This window comes from Callorhinus ursinus, unplaced genomic scaffold, assembly GCF_003265705.2.
Source record: "Callorhinus ursinus isolate GAN/ISIS: 27379988/994484 unplaced genomic scaffold, GSC_fseal_2.0 scaffold24, whole genome shotgun sequence".
In the NCBI taxonomy this organism is placed as follows: Eukaryota; Metazoa; Chordata; class Mammalia; order Carnivora; family Otariidae; genus Callorhinus; species Callorhinus ursinus.
In genome coordinates, this window is record NW_027397086.1 from 552,086 (window position 1) to 571,319 (window position 19,234).

A 19,234-nucleotide genomic window follows, 5' to 3' on the forward strand; every position below is an offset into this window, starting at 1 on the left:
TCTCCCCAGATCTCACTGCTCACTCTGCCTCCCCCCACAGAGGAACCTAAGCACTTCCTGGTTACCCAGAGGAGGATGATTAAAGCAATTGGCAACTTCTTCCTGCGATTCTAAGGTAGGCTGTCATTTCAAGGAAAATACGTCCACTGCAATTGGGAACACTCAGTGTGTTCAATGTTTTCTTAAGTGTGGTGGGGGGAGGGGGAGGGAGCGTCCATGACCCCCAAAAGAAATAAGCTGTTCTTCTGCCTTTGTGTTTCCAAGCATGTACACTCAGTTTGAATCACAGCTAATAAACAGGTCATCTTGTACTTCCAAAATAAAAACATGCCGTATTTCAGTGGAATAGCAACTGTACATTAAAAAGCTGTCAACTTCACTACAATTTCCCTGAACCTTGCACTGCAGAAAGATACCTTGTCACTCAGAGTAGACTGCAGTTTTACTGAAATATCTCCTTGTCTGCGTAAATAATGAGTAGACTTGCACGAGGAAAATCTGGCCCCCAGCCTCCTTTCTCCCCTACTCCCAAAGAAACATATGCAAATGGCAGATTTATGGGGTACGCTTCTCCACACTTCACTTTGAAAACAAAGCGGGGGGGTGGTCCCACCAACCCTGATGTTGCGGATTTAGGATGCGGGGGTGAGTAAGAGAAGACTGGTGGTGGTGAATATGGTGGTCTTTGCAAGCTTCAAATCAAGGAGGCTGGACTGTCACTCAACAGCTATTTTGGGAACACACACAGTTTGCTTCAGAAAGTGCCATATATGGGAGATTTTTGCTGAAGAACAGCCCAGGCCCCAGAAGGTGTTTATGTAAAATAGGGCAGCCCACACAGCATGCAGGGTTCAAGACCTGGGTTCAAGAACCCCTCCACCACCTGCCATGTGTGGGATCTTAAAGTGCCTTCATCTCTCAGAGCCTCGGGTTCCTTGTTTATCAAATGACAACAGTAATTAATGCTGGCCTCACAGGGGTGGTAGCAAATGATGAGTGCAACAGTATTTTGTAAACTCTCGTTACTAGTTGCTAATCATCATTGTCAATAGCTCATCAATGGCATCCGCCCAAATGAGGCTTTGGCGCCAGCCCAGCTGAGGTTCAGATCTTGGCTTCACCACCCACTAGCAGTGTGAGCCTCAGTTTCCTCACCTGGAAAATGGGAATAACAATAGTACCTACTCTTGAGGGCTTACTGTGAGGATTTTATGAGAGAATGCATGTTAAAACTGGTGCCTAGCTCCTAGAAAGGACTCAGTAAATGTGGGTTGCTGTTACTCTTATTGCTACTGCTGAAAATGGTGATGATGGTGAGGGTGATGGTGATGGTGGTGGTGATGATAATGGTGGTGGTGATGATGTGAGGGTGATGGTGATGATGATGGTGGTGGTGATGATGATGGTGATGGTGGTGAGGGTGATGACAGTGGTGAGGGTGATGGTGATGGTGGTGGTGATGATGATCATGATGATGGTGATGGTGATGATGATGGTGATGATGGTGGTGATGATGATCCTGATGATGGTGATGAGGAGGGTGATGATGGTGATGATGATGGTGGTGATGATGATGGTGATGATGGTGGTGAGGGTGATGGTGATGATGGTGATAATGAGGGTGAGGATATTGATATTGCTGCTGCTGCTGCTGCTGCTGCTGCTGCTGATACTGAGATTTCCCATTCTTCCCTGGGTGGTGATCATAAGATCAAGGGACAAGAAAGAGGCCAGCTCTGGACATGGAGAAAGGCAGATTGCCCAGAGGAAGAGTTGGAACAGTGGCTGGTGTCTCTGAGGATGAGTTGGGGAGATGGAAGCAGATCAGCCCAGAGTTTAGAAGTGGGTGGGAGGAGGAAGATGCTGCCTGAGGTGGCTTAACCATGGGGAGCCAAAGCTAGTGATTTAAGCAGGTCAGAAGGGACAAGGAACACTAATCCTGCGTGCCCCTACCACAGAAGCCCCTCGCTGGCTGACCAGTTTCCACCTGCATCCTCCAGGTCTTTGGGAGACCTAGGGCTAGGTCCAGTGCAAGTGAAATGTCATGTTCAACTTCTTCCTAAGACTTTAAGAAGAGAGACCAAGTGGCGCCAGGGTGGCTCAGTTGGTTAGGCATCCAACTCTTGATTTCAGCTCAGGTCTTGATCTCGGGCTTGTGAGTTTGAGGCTTGTGTAGAGCTCCATGCTGGGCATGCAGCCCACTTAAAAAAAAAAAAAAAAAAAAGGAATAGTACGGCTCATGGGTGGCTAAGTCAATTAAGTGTCCAATTCTGGATTTCGGCCCAGGTCATGATCTCAGGGTTGTGAGATCGAGACCTGTGTCAGGCTCTGCTCGGGGTGTGGAGCCTGCTTGGGATTCTCTCTCTCTCTTCCCCCCCCCCCTCCCTCTGCCCCACCCTGCCCTCTCTCCCTCTCTAAAAAAAATTTAAAAATTAAAAAAAAAGAACAGTGACTATATCTTCCCTACCCTGCAAAATAAAGAGGAACTCAGGGATCCTCTCATCCCAGAGATTCTGCTATATGCTGGCAATTACATTCTCCTAAAATATACACATTAGGACTCAGCTGAAACCAGTGGTGTGCAGAGCCACTTTGTTCCAGTTCACCAGAGCTGTTAAATATTCAGATATTTTACAAGCCAATTGTTAAAGTCATTATTAAAATTAAATTATATATACTTACAATTGAGTAAGTTATATTAAAAAACAAAGGTAATAAATACTCAAAACTCATCACTTCCTAATTATTTTACTATTACCTATATACTCTTGAGATTTATTTACGTCTATTATATCTCTGTGGTGAAAATACTATATTCTTGTTTCCCACACTCAGAGCGATCATTCTACAATGCCAGTGTGATCATGTCCCTCTCAATGGCTCCCCGCTGCCCTCAAACAAAGCCCAGACTCCTACCATGGCATCCAAGAATCCTTCCTCCAGACCCTTCTGTTGCCACGTCCTGCCTCAACTTTGAGCCTGCAAATACTGACCATCTTTCCGTTCCTGGAGTGTATCATACTGTCTTTCAGCTTTGGGACTTAGCACCTGCTCTTGTTTACACTCCAGTTGCAAGAAGCATACAAACGATCGCAGAGCACTATGATAAATGCGCTAATCCTGTAGAAACGGCTAAGGGAGTGTTCAGAAATCAGGTTCAGCTCTTGGGGAGACAGTGATCAGAGGCTTCATGATAACAGGACTTCATCTTTTTATGCATTTGGTTTTTTGAATGAGTATTACATGCACACAGCCTAAGGTTCAAAAGATGCAAAAGGTGGAAAATGAAGACTAAGTCTTCCTCTTGTTCCTGTCTCTCAAGAGTCTCCCTCTCCCCCTGAGAGGCAACCCCTATTATAATTTTTTATTATCTTCATAACAGGAATTTTTTAATCGTGATGGGGGAGAACCATCTAGAATATCTATCCCCTATGTATATTGTTACTGCTTTCATTTTTCAGAGTTCCCTTGCAGGCTCTGTTCATGGACAAAGATAATTTTTACAAACCTGTGACCAAACCAGAGGTAGAATTTTATGTTCTGCTTTCCCCCCACTTACCATTGTGTCATGAACATTTTTCCCATTGTTTGAAGTCTTCGTAAGTATCGCTTTTAATTGCTACAGCATTAAAATCTGCAACTTTAAATATAGAAGGGTGGAATGGTCAATGAGAAAAGTCTTTAAAAATTGTATTCTTGGGGCTCCTGGGTGGCTCAGTTGGTTAAGCGACTGCCTTCGGCTCAGGTCATGATCCCGGAGTCCTGGGATCGAGTCCCACATCAGGCTCCCGGCTCAGCGGGGAGCCTGCTTCTCCCTCTGACCTTCTCCCCTCTCATGCTGTTTCTCTCTCTCTCTCTCAAATAAATAAATAAAATCTTTAAAATAAATAAATAAATAAATAAATTGTATTCTTTTCTGAAGGTTCTTTTTATAAAAGTCACTCTGTATGTACCTTCAAGCCATGGAAAACAGGTAGGAATAAATTCTTTCTTGAAGCAAGGGTCGGAAATGCTCATTTAATTAACTGGGATCAAATGACTAACTCAGCTTTATTTGGCCCAATCCCACCATGGCGGGTTAAATGGCAGCCCCCAAAAAGATGCATCCCCAGAACCTTCAAGTGTGACCTTATTTGGAAAAAGGGTCTTTGCAGATGTAATTAAGGACCTTGAGATATCTCGAGATCACCCTGGATTATCCACGTGGGCCCCAAATTCAGTGAAAAGTGTCCTTATAAGAAAGAACAGCAGAAGACCAACAGAGGAGATGACCATGTGACCACTGAAGCAGTGAGGGGTGTGATTCAGTCCAGGGGACGCCTGGAGCCCCCCAGAAGCTGAAGCATGCAAGGAAGGATTCTCAGAGATTCTCAAGGTGACACCTTGATTTCAGACTCATGCTCGCTGAACTGTGAGGGAATATATTTCCATGGTTTCAAGCCACCCAGTTTTTGATGGTTTGTTATGGCAGCCGTGGGAAATGAATATACCTACCAAATCCATAACCAGAGTCTCTTCTCTGGGTTCCTTCAATTCTCCGGGGTAATAAGCATCTGCTGCTGAGGGACTATGACATTGAGCCTCACAGCACAAGTACCCTGTTGTGCGAATAACCTCTGGCAACAAAAACTCAGACTCACCAGCATAAAAATCCCACTTAGCTGATCTACACCAAGTTGAACCCTTCCTTCCTTCCATCCTACATTCCTTCCTTCCTTCCTTCCTTCCTTCCTTCCTTCCTTCCTTCCTTCCTTCCTTCCACTGATCTGGTTGGACAGTGGGTGCCAATGAAATCATTAGCTGAAATCATCAAGAACTTAAGGGTCCAAAATGAAGGTGGAAGACGCTGGGGTGCCTTCATGGTATTGAAGGGTCAGGTCGCACTGGGCTCTGTTAAATAACATATGAGTTGAATTCTCGCCATCGTGGCAGAGCCAAACGCTGATGGGATCAAGGTTAAGTCTGTTTGAGCACAGTACGCTTGTCTCACCAAACACCACTCAGTATCAGTGACCCGTCTTCACCTTGACTGGCCACCAGCGCTGGGGTGCCCAAGGCTCTCATAAGCAAACTGGCCTCTTGGATTTGGGGGAAGATACTTTGAAAAGGGATTCAGATTCCTTTCATTTTTCTTCTGCTCGAAGTGAACACAGGCAGACCCCTCTTCTTAGAATATTGTTATTATTGACAACTGGAGATAAAATCTCCTACCTCTAAAGATATGCTTGGTAACAGCTCATGCTATGCAGAGTGGTGATGAATAAGAAAGGGCCTTCTAGCAAGTTTTTGAAAACGTCTCTCTCTCAGAACCCCCAAATGGAAGTTACAGCATTAAGTAAATAAATAAAATAAGTGGGCAATCTCATGGTGACATTTTCATTAGCCCACTCTCTTTCTGTCTCATTAGCCTTTGCTGGGGGGAGGAAGGATTTTTTTAATTAGCAGGGTTGAGAAGTCTTGCTTGGGTTGCTTCCCCTCCTGCTGTTCTCAGGATTACCCTGTCAGCTTATAAATACAATACAAGTCATTACAGCCCACAAAACCACCTCAGAAGGCGGCAGAAGAAAAGGGATCCACCCGAGTCCATGCTAAGTGTCTTTGAACAATGCTCTTTTTCTAAGCATTCAAGTATAATTCAAGCGTAATATTGGGATTTATCAAACAGCTCAATATCCTGTCACAGAAAAGCCCTTTCTAGTTTGGGACTGGCCATGTGTTCCCTCTTTTTTCCCTTTGTGCTCTGGGCTGCCCAGGCAGAACGTGCATCTGACAGTGGGACCATGGCTCCCATGTCCCCATTTGGATTTACTCGTTAAATGCTCAAATTGAAAGGCAGACCAGAAACAATCTCCCAAGCCCCCAACAAGTTCCCATATGCATTTCCTCTGCTCTTAGGCACTTGGGGTTTTGAAAACACACTCACTGTTGACATTAATTGTGTTTCAATGAGGGGTGCCTGGCTGACTCAGTTGGTAGAGCATGTGACTCTTGAGCTCAGGGTCGTGAGTGCGAGCCCCACATTGGATGTAGAGATAACTTAAAAAAATAAAATAAAATCTTTAATTGTGTTATAATGATACAAAGTTCTGTGCATAGATATTTTGCTTCTCCACAGGGTCGAACTGCGGGCTCACAGCTGTCACCCACCTGCACACAAAGCTTTGTGCTCCTTCATGGAGAACACCCGGTCTTTAAATCTTAAAATGAAAGCGCCTAAAGTTTGAATTGAAAAATAAATTTAGACGTCCATAGAAATGCCAAGTTTACAATTTACTAGGAAACAGTCTCCCAGGTATTTATTTATTTATTCACTCACTCGACAAAACTTTATTGAGCACCTACTTTATACCAAGTACTGCAGGCACTGCGGATAAAAAGATGAATGAGGCCTGGTTCCTGCCCACAAGAAACCCACAAGAACAGACATTATAATACGTATGCTAAGAGCAATGACACAGGCTATTACAGAGGCAAAGAGGTAGGCACATTAAAACATCTCCGAGCAGGGGTAGGGTCAGGAAAGGCTATGATACCCCTTTTTTACAGACAGGGAACTGAGGATGGAGGAGGTAAAATCAGTTTCCTGAGGCCATGTGGATGGAAAGTGGCAGAAGGAGGGTCAGGAGGCAGATAGGTCCACGTTTAAAGCTCATGGCATGGGTAGGACGGGCTGCCAGCAAGATGGTGCGGCTGACAGTGTTTCTCAAATGTGGATTCAGAGCCAGGCACGTCTTCATATCCCTCAGATTCTCTGTGCACCTGTTGCTTAAGGATCTCATCCACTCTGTCCCCACAAACACACCTTCCTTCCTTATATCACCTTTCCTCCCTCAGCTAAATTCAGGCTCACCTGTATTATGTCTTGCTCCCTGATTTTCTTTTAAAGAACTAGAAATTCTAATAAACGAACCCAGGTTAAGGTCTCTGTTACTGGACTCTTTGTTTCTGATAGGAAGTCAGTGGTTTTTTGAATTCCTATTCCCTTGTAGGCAATGTGTTATTTTTCTCTGTCTGATTTCAAGATTTTCTCTGGTTCTTAGCAATTTGACTATATTGTGCATAGGTGTGGTTTTCTTATTTTTTAAAAAATACTTTAAAAAAGAAACCTGAAGTTATAATCTATAAATGTATGTCTTTGTATAAATCTGGGGAAGTTGTGATCATTATTTCTTCAATTACACATATGTTAGACCTTTTGATATAGTCTCATAGGTCCCTGAGGATCTGCCTGCTTTTTTCCATCTGTTTTCTCTATTCCCCAGTTGGATAATTTCTACTGATACAGTCAGGTTCACTGACTCTTCTGTTATCGAGACTCTGATGTTGAGCTCATTCAGTGAATTTTTTTTGTTTCAGATATTTTCACTTCTATAGTTTCCATTTGGTTCTTGTTGGTTCTTTCTCCTATCTTTTCATGTATTATGAACATATTTTCCTCTACATCTTGAGCATAGTTATAATTACCACTTCAAATTCTTGACTATAAATTCCAAATATGAGCAATCTATGAGGTTTGTCTCAATTAAGTGTCTTTTCACTTGACAGTGAGTCATGTTTTCCTATTTCTGTGTGTTAAGTACTTTGAAATATACTCTAGACATTGTGACTCTGCATTAGGTTATATTCCTCCTAGGAATTTTTTGTTCTGTTTCATTTTGTTTACAAGTGGCTAACTTGATTGAACTCAAACTAAAAATTCTGTCTTCTGTGAAGGGCAGCAGCCCAAATCCAAGTTCACTTATTTTAGCCTTGGTTGAACTTTTAAAAGTCTGTCCCACCCATATGTGGTTCAGGGATCTTACAGAGACCTAGGCAGAGTTATATACTGAATTTGGACTTCTCTTCTCTGGTTCTCTCTTTTCCTGGATTCTTCCTTCATTTCCCTAGTGACTGTGGTTTGCTCAAACTCCATCTTCTGGTTCTTCAACCACAGGTTGGATAGAACCACAGGTTTCTATCCAAATTCTAGATACTGTGTGCAGCACTGATGGAAGCCTGGCATTTCACTAAAAACCATTTACCAAATGGGAGAAGCACTTCCTGCTTTTCTCTTCTTCCATGGGTCAGCATCTTCTTCTGGCTTCTGTATCCACCTATGTTCGTTCCCTTCCCAGAACCTTCGGGTAGTTGGGGTTTTTTTTTGGGGGGGGTTGGTTGGTTGGTTGGTTGGTTTTTTAAATCTTATCCAGAGTTTATTAGATGTTCCCTCTGGGAGGGTTGGTCTGAGAGGAGCTTACTCACCATGACCAGAGGAGGAGCAAGTGTTCTGTTGTGTAAAATGGCTTAATATGGTGTCTCCCCCTCTGGACATATCCACGGAATTCCCAGCTGCCTCAAATAAGAGGAGGGATTCTGTTGAGATTTTCTAGTACCTTAGCAGTCTGGTAGGAAGAGTTAGGACAGAAGGGTTTTTCTTCAGATCACGAGGAAGTGGTTTCCAGTTCATAGGGTAGCTCTAGTCATTGGGAAAAAATGGAAACATTCTTTGTTATATTTAACTTATAGGTAGATGCTAAGGTAGCTTCTAAAACTTTTTTTTTTTTAAAGATTTTATTTATTTATTTGACAGAGAGAGAGAGAGCACAAGTAGGCAGAGTGGCAGGCAGAGGGAGAGGGAGAAGCAGGCTCTCTGCTGAGCAGGGAGCCGGACATGGGGCTCGATCCCAGGACCCTGGGATCATGACCTGAGCCGAAGGCAGCCGCTTAACCGACTGAGCCACCCAGGCGCCCCTAAAACTTTTTTTTTTTAAGATCAACATAATTATCCTTAGGCTATGATTTGGAATGCTCCTAGTAGCACATCATGAGATGTAATGCTTACAAAATCTTAGGAAGGAGAAATGAGGAGATTGGCTCAAAATGGTGAACTGAGGACAGATGTCTACCTTCGCACCCTCCCAAAATACCATGAAAAAAAAAAAGAAAGTATTTTTCAAAAGGAAAAAGTCCAATATAGTGTAAGAAAACAAGAAAGTGCTCCATCAGTGAACCAGAAACTTTGAGAAATTTCCAAATGATCCAGATCAGACAGGACCAGACATATAGAAAGGCAAAACCAGAGGAAATGACCACTAGAACTCTGTGTAGGAGAGGACTGCTATGGAACCAGGGAGTTTTCAGGAAAATGCCTGGACCAGATCAAACACACAGAAAAGGGGAGTGGCTCTGGGGCAACAGTCAGGGACTGAGATGCTTGCTTTTGGAGCAATCAAGTTGGCTCAGCCTCTCTCCTTCCTGCATTACTCCATAAGCCCCCTAATCTATCTCCTCACGGCCACCCTGGGCACTCCAATCTATGCTCTGTAGCCAGAGGATCTTTCCAATGCCAATCTGACTGTGTCCCTCTGCAGCCAGTCAGGGACTTCACTGACTTCTATTACTCTTGGGCTACAGGTCAAACTCCCTGAGTGGCCTCTGCTAAGGATCTGCATGATCCCTGCCTCACACCACTCTCTCCCATCCCCACGTCCCAGCCACTCTGGCCTTATTTCAGTGCCTTGAATCCCCATACTCTCTCCACCACAGGCTCTTTGCACATGCTCTCCTACGTGGCTGGAATGCCCTTGTCTTTCCCCTTCACCCCACCCCTAAACCTGTCCCATACACACACATTCTTCCCCTGGTTAATTCAAATCCCAGCTCAGTCTTCATTTTATCCAAGTAGACTTCCGTGGCCCCCTGCCCACGTGAAGCCCCCCGGATGCCCCAGAAGCTTCTCCTCCTTGGCTCTCACCACACTTGAAATCTCACGCTTATTCATGATGTTTTGATTAATGCTCATCTGCCCAATTAGACTGGAAGGCTTCAGAGAGTAATGATCATGTCAAATTTTGTTCATCAATCTTTCTCTAATGCCTAGCCCAGTGCCAGGCACGTATATTGGAAATTTAGTAAATACTAAGGTATTTGTTGCCTAAAACAGAAGATGGATGAATGCATGGATGGATGGGTGAGCAGATGGATGGATGGTTAGATGAATAAATAGATCTGTGGAAGATAAAAACGAGCATTCTGTGGAATCTGCCCTCCAAGAGTATTTTGTGGTTGGTTGGTGACCCAAGTTAGTTATGCTTAAGCATTAAATACCAACAAGGCAAAAGTACCGTAGATGGCACAAGAACATATGTGATTGCTTATCCTATGAGTGGTCCACACCCCATGGAGGGGAACCATGGAGCTCTAAATGTTTGCCGCATCCACAGCCCTCATCGGGACGGCAGCCTCAAGTCCAACATGAAGGATGCCTCCCTACAGGTAGCCCCATTATCCTTACCACAACTCATGGACCAAGGACCAGGACCCAAGCCCAAAGCAGTCACCTGTCAATGTCCTAACCCCAAGTACCTCAACGTGTGACCTGATCTGGCCATAGGGTCATTTCAAAGGTAATTCATGAGGATGAGGTGATAATGGAATAGAGTGGGCCCCCAATGCAATAGGACTGGTGTCCTTATAAAAAGGGGAAATATGGACATAAATACATACGCAGGGAGAATGCCATGTGAATATGGACACGGCCATCTACAAGCCAGAGAGGGAGGCTTGCCATACATCCTTCTCTCCCAGCCCTCAGAAGGAGCCAGCCCTGCCAACACCTTGATCTTGGACTTCTAGCTTCTGGGCCTGGGCGGCAATAAATAACCACCACCCACATTGAGGTCATTTGTCACAGCAGCCCTAGCCAACTCAAGCAGAGGGCAAAATCACCAGCCCCAAGAACGAGCAGAGCAGTCCTGATGGGGCAGGGGCATGGGGTGGGGCAGCACAGGGAGAGCTGGGGGCCAGAGAGAGAATGGGTGGCTGCAGAAAAGCAGCACATTCGCATTGGGAAGGACGCAATGAATGGGCTAGAAGGGGAATCTTATCTCAGGAAAGAAAAACCTCTTACAGCCCAAATAGGGGAATCAGGCTGCTCGTGCCCAGGGAAGGCAGTCCTGAGTTGCCCAAACCTGGCCGAGACTGGCCCAAGTGCGGCTTGAAATGTATTCTCCCCAGCCTGGAAATAACTCGGCTGCGGGCTTTTTGCACTGATAAATTCATTATGTTATTAGGTGGCATCTTCTTTATATTTAGATTAATAACCCCATAATGATCACCTGGGCTGATTTAGATGGGTGTCATTTTAAGAAATTATGGTTCCGATCCATCTTCTCTTTCCGCTTTGCCTCGGCCCGCCCTGAATTATTCCTGAGGAAGAAACCAATTAATAGTAGCTTGGCTGTGGTAATGCAGCCCTGCTGTACAATGTAGCAATGCCTAATGGAGTTTTAATTTCCCCACGGTGAGTCAATATTTGCTTTAAGAAAGAAAAATGTCACCATAAACCACTGCCCCAAATGAATTTGGTAGCACAGAGGGTGAGAGAGTCTTCTTTTTTAGGTAAACAGTGATGGCAGGTGGATGGGGAGGTGGGGGGGCCTTCACTCTCCACAAATCGGATTGTTTGTGGTCTTTGCTGCTCTTTCCTACGATGGTGGTTATTAAATATTTTGTTTTGCAAATGCAGAGAACTGTCAGGGACTCACCCACAGTTTAAAGGGCCTGAAACAAAGTCATTATAATATAGAAGACGAGCAATTTATTCTAGCCTGTTAATAACTTGTGGGGAGCAGCGAGGGGAATATGAGTAAGCATCCCTCTTTGAAGACATTACGGGCCTTTCTCATTTCCCCCAACTAGGGTGGCGTGTGGAAACCGAATCCTCCTTTCGAAAAAAATGGATTCGACTTTTCAGGATCGTGCGAGGAAATAAAGTTCTGCAATCCTCTCTCTCATAATAAGTCTGTCCAAAAATGATGTTGCTCATTCCGTTGAAAGATAGTTTCATTTCCTACTCAAAATTGGTATGAAAAATTTGCCTTGCCAAATGAACATTGTATACTGAACTTGTCAAATCCTTTCTCCTGACACAAATAAAAGATAACATTGGGTGGCAGCATGTAAAACAGCTCTGACAAGATAGCAGAGGGAGACAAAGAAATATACATATTTTTGATTCTCTCTGTTTTAGAAGCTGGAGTGGGGGGGTAGGCACCAGCAGGATGACTGCCCACCTTGTGAATGCTTCAGGTAACAATTGAACAAGTCACTTTCATGTAGAGTTTCAATGCTATAATGACCCTGTTTCCAATTAGCCAAAACATGACAAAATTTCAACTTTTATAGCAGCAAAAGCTGCCAGGGAGAAGACCACCTGAGTGACAAGGCTCCTCATTCAAAAGTTTACAGGTGCACCGTGCAGCTGTAATTACTAGTTCTAACACAGTGGGAAATTATTCCTAGCGTGTTTAAAAATAAATAAGGTAAATGATCACCCTTTCATTAGATCTGTACTCATACCATATAAGTGACTTTTTTTTTCCTATTAAAATTGTTGATTGAAGGCCGTTAGCTGTTTATCAGCTCAAAATTACATTTCTGCTCTCTTAGGGGCTGCCGACGCTCAGCATCACACTCGGCGCCTAGTTAGGAACAAGAAAAGACTCCTAAAACTGCAATTTCAGGGGGAAAGAAAACACAGGCAAGAAACCCAGATTGCACCTCTGCGTCCCCAAAGGCATCACGCTTCTTTGTTCTGCTAAGAATAATTAACCTCAATCTCAGCTCCGGGTCCCTAGATTGATTATCATAGTCATTTAAATACTGTAAATCTCATTTTCAGCACCGGGGTGAGGAGGGGGGAGAGAGAAATGGAGCGAGGCTGGAGAGAGAAAGAGAGCAAGGCTGGGAGGGGAGAGAAAACAGAATAAATTATCTGACAAAGGGAAGCGGGGCCTTTCTGCTCACAGAGCCCATTTCGGATCCTTCCACTTGATTGGAAAAGTTGATGAAGTTTAAATGAAGCAGAATTAGAACCTCAGGCCGCTGAGTATTGACGCGGGCTACGTGAGCATGTGCAACTCAATAGTAACCCCCCCGGCCCCCCCCCCAACCCAGTTTCGGTGGAAAACAAGAGACAGACCTAAATGGTATAATCTTCAATCGAATCTAACATCCACACTGACAAGGCAAGGTAATGAGTTAGGCCAGATCAGGCCTGTTGGTTAAAGAAAATTAATCCCTCCCGCCGCCCTAGAGGGCTTTGATGCCTATTGTGTGGGCCCCTGTCCCAGTCTATCTAAATGCTAACTAACTGGGAGGGTGAGGGCGCAGGACTGTGCTTTTCATTGCGGGCGCTAATCTGATAACAATTTGCTCTCCCCGATTAGGGAGGCGGGGAGGGGACGGGGTGATGGGTGGGGGCAGAGGAGGGGGCGCCTTCCCTTTGAAAGGGGGAGGCGGTTCTGGTCAGCCTGGATGCCAGTTGTCCCCCAGCCTGCTAGTAGGTAGGTGCGCACGTTAAGAATAACCTAAACTCCAGACTTCTGTGCCAAGCAAGGTATCCACGCGTCTTTCCTCTTCGGGCTTGCCTCTTCTTGAAACCATGCGTTCACCCAGAGCGCAGTCTCCTGACTGTCTCTGTCTTCCGCACATTAAGCTTGCTCCAGACTTTCCCTCCAAACACACTCAAGCTCAGGGTGTCCCATTTCTCACCTCGCCTGGCCCTTTCTACATCTAAAATGACTTTCCCTCATCTCAGCCCCACTGAGTGCTGCTCAGTCCTGAGGCCGCTCCAGGCTGGGGACCCTCTCCTCTTCCTAACCAACTCTGTTAACAGCCTTCTGCGTCTGGGCCACCCCCCTGGCCCTCCTGATTTCAGCCTCTTGCAGCCACTTCTAGGTGTGTGCAGGTCCCCAGCTAGACTACACGCTCCTCGAGAACAGCAAGCACACTCGGGGTGAGGTTGACCCTTCAGATCTACGTAGATTTTTTTTTTTAAATATTCTATGTATATATTTGAGAGAGAGAGAGAGAGAGAAGCAGGCTCCCCACTGAGCAGGGAGCCCCATGTGGAGCTCTATCCTAGGAGCCTGAGATCATGACCTGAGCCGAAGGCAAACGCTTAGCCCACTGAGCCACTCAGGTGCCCCTGGATCTATGTAGATTTGATGACGAAGATGAACTGGATTCTTCCTCCCAGGTAATGGACAATGCAGCACAACATAGAAGGACCATGACAAGCTGTGGACTCACAAGGCCACGGCACCAGCCCCTCCTCTGCCATTGACCCTTTGCATGACCTTGGGCATGCTCCTGAGTCTTTCTGAGCTCCAAAGATGACCTTGCAGAGTTGAGATCCTGTCTGCAGGAGGCTGGCACTTGGTAGGTACCCAACAAAAAGTGCCGTCCATGGCCACCAAGTTCTGATCTGTGCAGTGGTTATGACCACGGGCCGTGGCGGAGTCAGAGCCCGGGCTCGAAGCCCGGCACCTCCTCTGCATCGGCTGGATGACCATGGGCAACGTGTGTGACCTCTTTAAGCCTCAGCGTCCCCATCTGTAAAATGGAAGGCCAGCATTCCCATCTCTTAGGACTGTTGCAGAGACTTCGAGAAGATGGTGCCTGAGAAGGGCTCTGTGGAGGGGGCCTGCCGTCAGCTGGCACCGTGAACCGGGGGGGGGTCACTGCTGGCCAAATGTGGCTGCAGCCAGGAGCTTCCTGGGAACCCAGACCCCAGGGCTCAGCGTCCTCCCACTGCCGCTCCAGAGAGGTCAGGCCCAGGAGCATCCTGCCAGGAGACTCAGGGAGGATCCGCGGAAAGAAGCAAGCGGCTGCCTAAGAAAAGATGGAGCTTTCAGAAACGCCGGACAGACGCTTTCCTCTTAGAAGGGGAGTTTTTAAAAGACTTGCTCAAACCTCAAATGTATGCCCACTGGGTGCCTCCAAAGTGAGCAAAATCTTCAGTGACAGTTTATAAAGCTTTCGGAGGCAGCCGCGAAGCCCAGCACTCGCCCCTGGGGGACCCTTGGTAGCCCTCCAGCAGGTTCCCTCCAAGGGCTCGGTGGAAATTCGGAGCCTGACAGACTGGGGGAGGGGGGCTTCTTTAATTTGCAGAAAGTAAACAAATCGCAGTCGCTAACCCCAGCCACCAGCCCCGTCAGTCGCGGCCACACCGAGGCCTGGTAGGGGACTCAGAGGATAGCGGAGGGCGCCCCCTGGCTTCCTCCAGTCAAACCACAGCACCCCAGTGGGGCTCCACCCCTGTTTGGCCTGTGTCCCCCTTAGTGCAGGGAGAGGGGAGCTGACACCGCGGCCCCACTGTGGACTCTCAGCCCTCTGTGCCCTGTCCCGTTTATCCACTCACTTTGGCCCCCACAGGTCTCACGGCCTGACTGGAGGCCCTGCCAGATCCGGCCTCACTCCCTGCCCAGCCTCCCTTCAGGACTTCTCCCCTGACACTTCACTGCAGTTCCAACTGCCTCCTTGCCGTGGAGGCACTAAACCTCTTATTTTGCATGGAATGGTCTCCACTGATGGCCCACCCATGAATACACGCACACTCTGCCCCCAGCACCTCTTAACTGACAGCCTCTACCCAGTTCTGAAGGTCGGGCTACAATGTCACGTCCTCAGAGTAGACCTCCCCTAGCCTCCTGGTTGACCCCCTTTAGCGCCCTCGCCTCCCCTGCGATGCTTCTCCATAGGTCTGGGATAGTTGCCTTATTGTCTGTCTTCAGCAGGTCTTGCAAGCGGCCCATAGACAGAAATGAAGGCTCTCCTGCCCACCAAGGTACCCTCAAGGCCCAGCTATGGACTGGCACCTACCCGCCCATCCATAAACATTTTGCAAATGGTCAAATAAGCAAATGAAAGGTCAGCTTAGGGTAATTCTCAGAGGAGAAGCCACTCAGGTGTGTAGGACCGAGGCTGAGACCCTCCCAAGGTTTCAGGGTCAACAAGAGACTGAGAGTTCGTCACCGTGGTCCTGGGGCTGGTGTGCCTGGTGCAGTGCTTACAGAATGAATGCATGACCCGTAACCAGAACCAAGGACTCTCAGATCTGGTCGTCTGCACATTCTTCCCCCAGGCCCCTTTCAACATGCCACGCCTTTTCCTAGAAAGCTGCACACACACACCCCCGCCACCCCACCATCAAAGTTGGATTTACCCTAAAGTTAATGAAACTTTAGCTTCAGGGTTGCTTCCTTGCACGTGGCCCCATCCAAGGCCTTGGACGTAATTCCCAACACTATTTATCTGTTCCTTAAAGAGGGATCTCAAAAGGGCATCAGCTGCAGGCCATACAAAACCTGGGCCCACCTCTCCCTAGCCCCCCAGCTCCCTACACACACTTACCAACCTTTGTGTGACGATTCGGCTCCAGCCACTCAAGCCTGAGACATTCCCTTGCCTCCCCCACCCAGGTGCTGCCCTCAGCACTGAGCCAGGATCCCATCCGGAGGATGGCTGTCCCTGCATGGGTCCCACTTAGCTGTTTGTTTTTCTGGCTGTTTCTGCTTACTAGATTATAAGCTCTTGGAGGGCATCGCCTATCTCCAGGTCAGTTTACCCCCACATCCTGGGTGCCTAGCTCTGAGCCTGGTGCACTGTAGGTGCTCAAAAGTGTCTCTCAATTCAAGCATCGAGTAAATGAAGGTATCTCCTGCTTCTTTCCTCATACTGATCCTACAGTTGTTCGTTCTTAACGAAGACACCTTGCCCATTTCCAGACCCTGTGCCTTTGCTCAGGCCAGCCCCGTTCCGGGTCCCCCTCCTGTCCCGGCACGCCCCAGCGCCCAGCCTGGCCCACAGCCCCGGCCCAGATGCACAAGCTCTGATATATGGCTCACCTCACCCTCACCTCTCCTTTGCCTTTAGTAACTTTTATTACGGGTTGTGGTGTGCAAAGTCTGGTTCACCCCTCACCAGACCATAAACTTCTTGGAAACAAATCCTCAAACTTCTTACGTTTTCACCAGCGCCCTGCACACAGTAGGGGCTTACTAAATTTTTGCTCAGTGATTGATGGGCCTGTTAACAGTCTCAGATACACACTAAAAAATAAGCGAATAAACGAGCAAACAAACCAATAAATAAGCAAGCCAACGTCTCTGTCCTGAAAGACCCACTGGGGGGCAGAAGGGGGAAATGAATGCAATTCTACATAATGGGAACATTAAATTGGCATTTGAGTGTGGCAAAGACAAACTCACTACTGTCCAGTTAGGTTGCCTGACAAAGTTGCCAGCAAATTTTCTAATCCCCTCAACTGAAATGTGATAGCCTAAAGATCCCCTCTCTCGGGGTGCCTGGTTGGTTCAGTTGGTGGAGCAGGCGACTCTTGATCTCAGGATTGTAGGTTCAAGCCCCACATTGGGTGTAGAGATGACTTAACAATAACATTTTTTTTAAAACAGTCACCTCTCAATGTCTTGTTGGGCGGCCCCACTGCTGGGGGGGAGCTGTGGCATCCGAGCTCACTAGGGCTTTTTCTCTGGTACCATGGCGCTTCGACGTGATGCTGGGCCACATGACCAAGGCGTGGCCTTTCACTGATGCCAGACCCTGGAATCCAAGACTTTCTGAATCTCCACTTTCATTCCTCTGGACCAACACAAAAGATTTTGATCCAGGCAAAGAAATGTGTCATGTATGCTTCTGGGTTCATTGGTCTTCCAGATATGTATAGTTTGGTTCGTATAAAAGGTCAAAAGTCCTTCTCTTGGGCTCATTATGTGTTTTCTACAATGGTTTTGACTGGTGGCTGTCCCCACCACCCCACGTGGTATGCATGTTGACCCCTCTGCTCATTGACCCCCTGTGAGTCAGTTTCTTGACCAAACGCTGACGTGCCTTTAAATTATTGGATGGAAAAATACAGCTGTTTTCTTTATAAAGCACATTTATTTGCTTCCCTGAAACGCTGTACTTTGTGCCACAATGAGGCATAAGGGCTATGCTATGACGGGGCTCTGGCCCACCCTGAGCTTAATTTCTGGTGTACCAGATCAATTCTGTTTAAAATCCTAGATGAGTTTATGCTGAGAAAAACCCAACCAAACCAAACCCTAGGAAGGTGGTGCACCAGGGAAACAAAGCTTGTGTGGTAGTCCATGGTTGCTCAACAAACCGGCCCCCATGCCAATTAGTTTATCTGATGAATTACTGAGCCATACTGCATGGATTTTTGGAAATGCCTTTTATTTTTTTTTTAACTACCATGGGTAAAGCTGGAGATAGGCCCCAGACAAAAGCCAGCAAACTTTTGGAAGCTATCACTGAGGGAAAGGGGAGGGGGATTTAAAATTGTCATAAAATGGGGCACCTGGGTGGCTCAGTTGGTTGAGCATCCAACTCTTGATTTCAGCTCAGGTCATGATCTCAGAGTTGTAAGATCGAGCCCCACATCCAGCTCCACACTTGGCGTGGAGCCTGCTTAAGACTCTCTCTCTCCCTCTCCCTCTGTCCACCCTTCCTCCCCCCCCGCTCATGCTCTCACTCCCTCTCTCCAAAATAAATGAATAAATAAAATAAAATTGCCATAAAATGTGTGGGAGGGGAAACAAAGGCAAACAAGGGAGAGAGAAGCAATTATAATAGAACAGTCTCATTTCTACAGTCTTTGTATTGGGTTTCAAAAGCCCTTGGACCATGCGGGAGCTCACCATGAATTCTCCAGGTGGTCAGTCTCTGATTCAGGGTTCTTCACCCTCAGCACTGTTGACATTTGGGACCAGATGCTTCCCTGCTGTGGGGGTTGGAGGTGCAGGAGAGGATGCTGAGCAGCATCACTGACTTTTGCCCACTCGATGCCCATAGCACTCCCAGCCCAGTGGTGATAACCAAGAAGGCCTCTAAACATGACCAGATGTTCCTTGGGGAGCAGAAGCACCTCCTGCCTCAGTTGAGAAGCCCTGGTCTGATTCCAGAAGGTCACTGTGTGTTCCGTAAGATAGCATCTCATTTAAATCAGTCTTCGTTGCATCCTTGACAAGTCGACAAGGTAGGTATCAGCACCCATATTTTACAGAGAAGGAAACTGAGGCTCAGAACTTAAGCCACTTGCCCAAGGACCCTCAAGAGAGCTAGAAACCAGATTGTTCTCACCCTCAGCCAGGGCGCACTCACCAGCGCCAGGGTGCACAATTGCAAGAAACTTGAGACGAGGTGGATGACGGTATTTTTCTTTTATGGAAGTAGAGTTGACGTAAAATATCATATCGGTTTCAGGCATACAACATAGTGATTTGACAATTATATACACTATGAAATTCTCACCGTGGCAAGTGTGGCTGCCATCTGTGGGCCGCACTATTTTCAACAAGAGCACGAAGTAGAAACAAAGCAGCACTTGGGCAGATTTGTCTCATAAATTTATTTTATAAGTTCGGATTTACAACATGTACTTAAAAGT

General features: G+C 46.7%; 1 protein-coding gene across 3 annotated transcripts in view; it reads right to left on the reverse strand.

Annotated features, from left to right (window-relative positions):
* The window catches only part of CFAP77 (cilia and flagella associated protein 77), a 125,109-nt gene that overhangs the window by 97,726 nt on the left and 8,149 nt on the right, over positions 1 to 19,234 (reverse strand). The window lies entirely within an intron of this gene.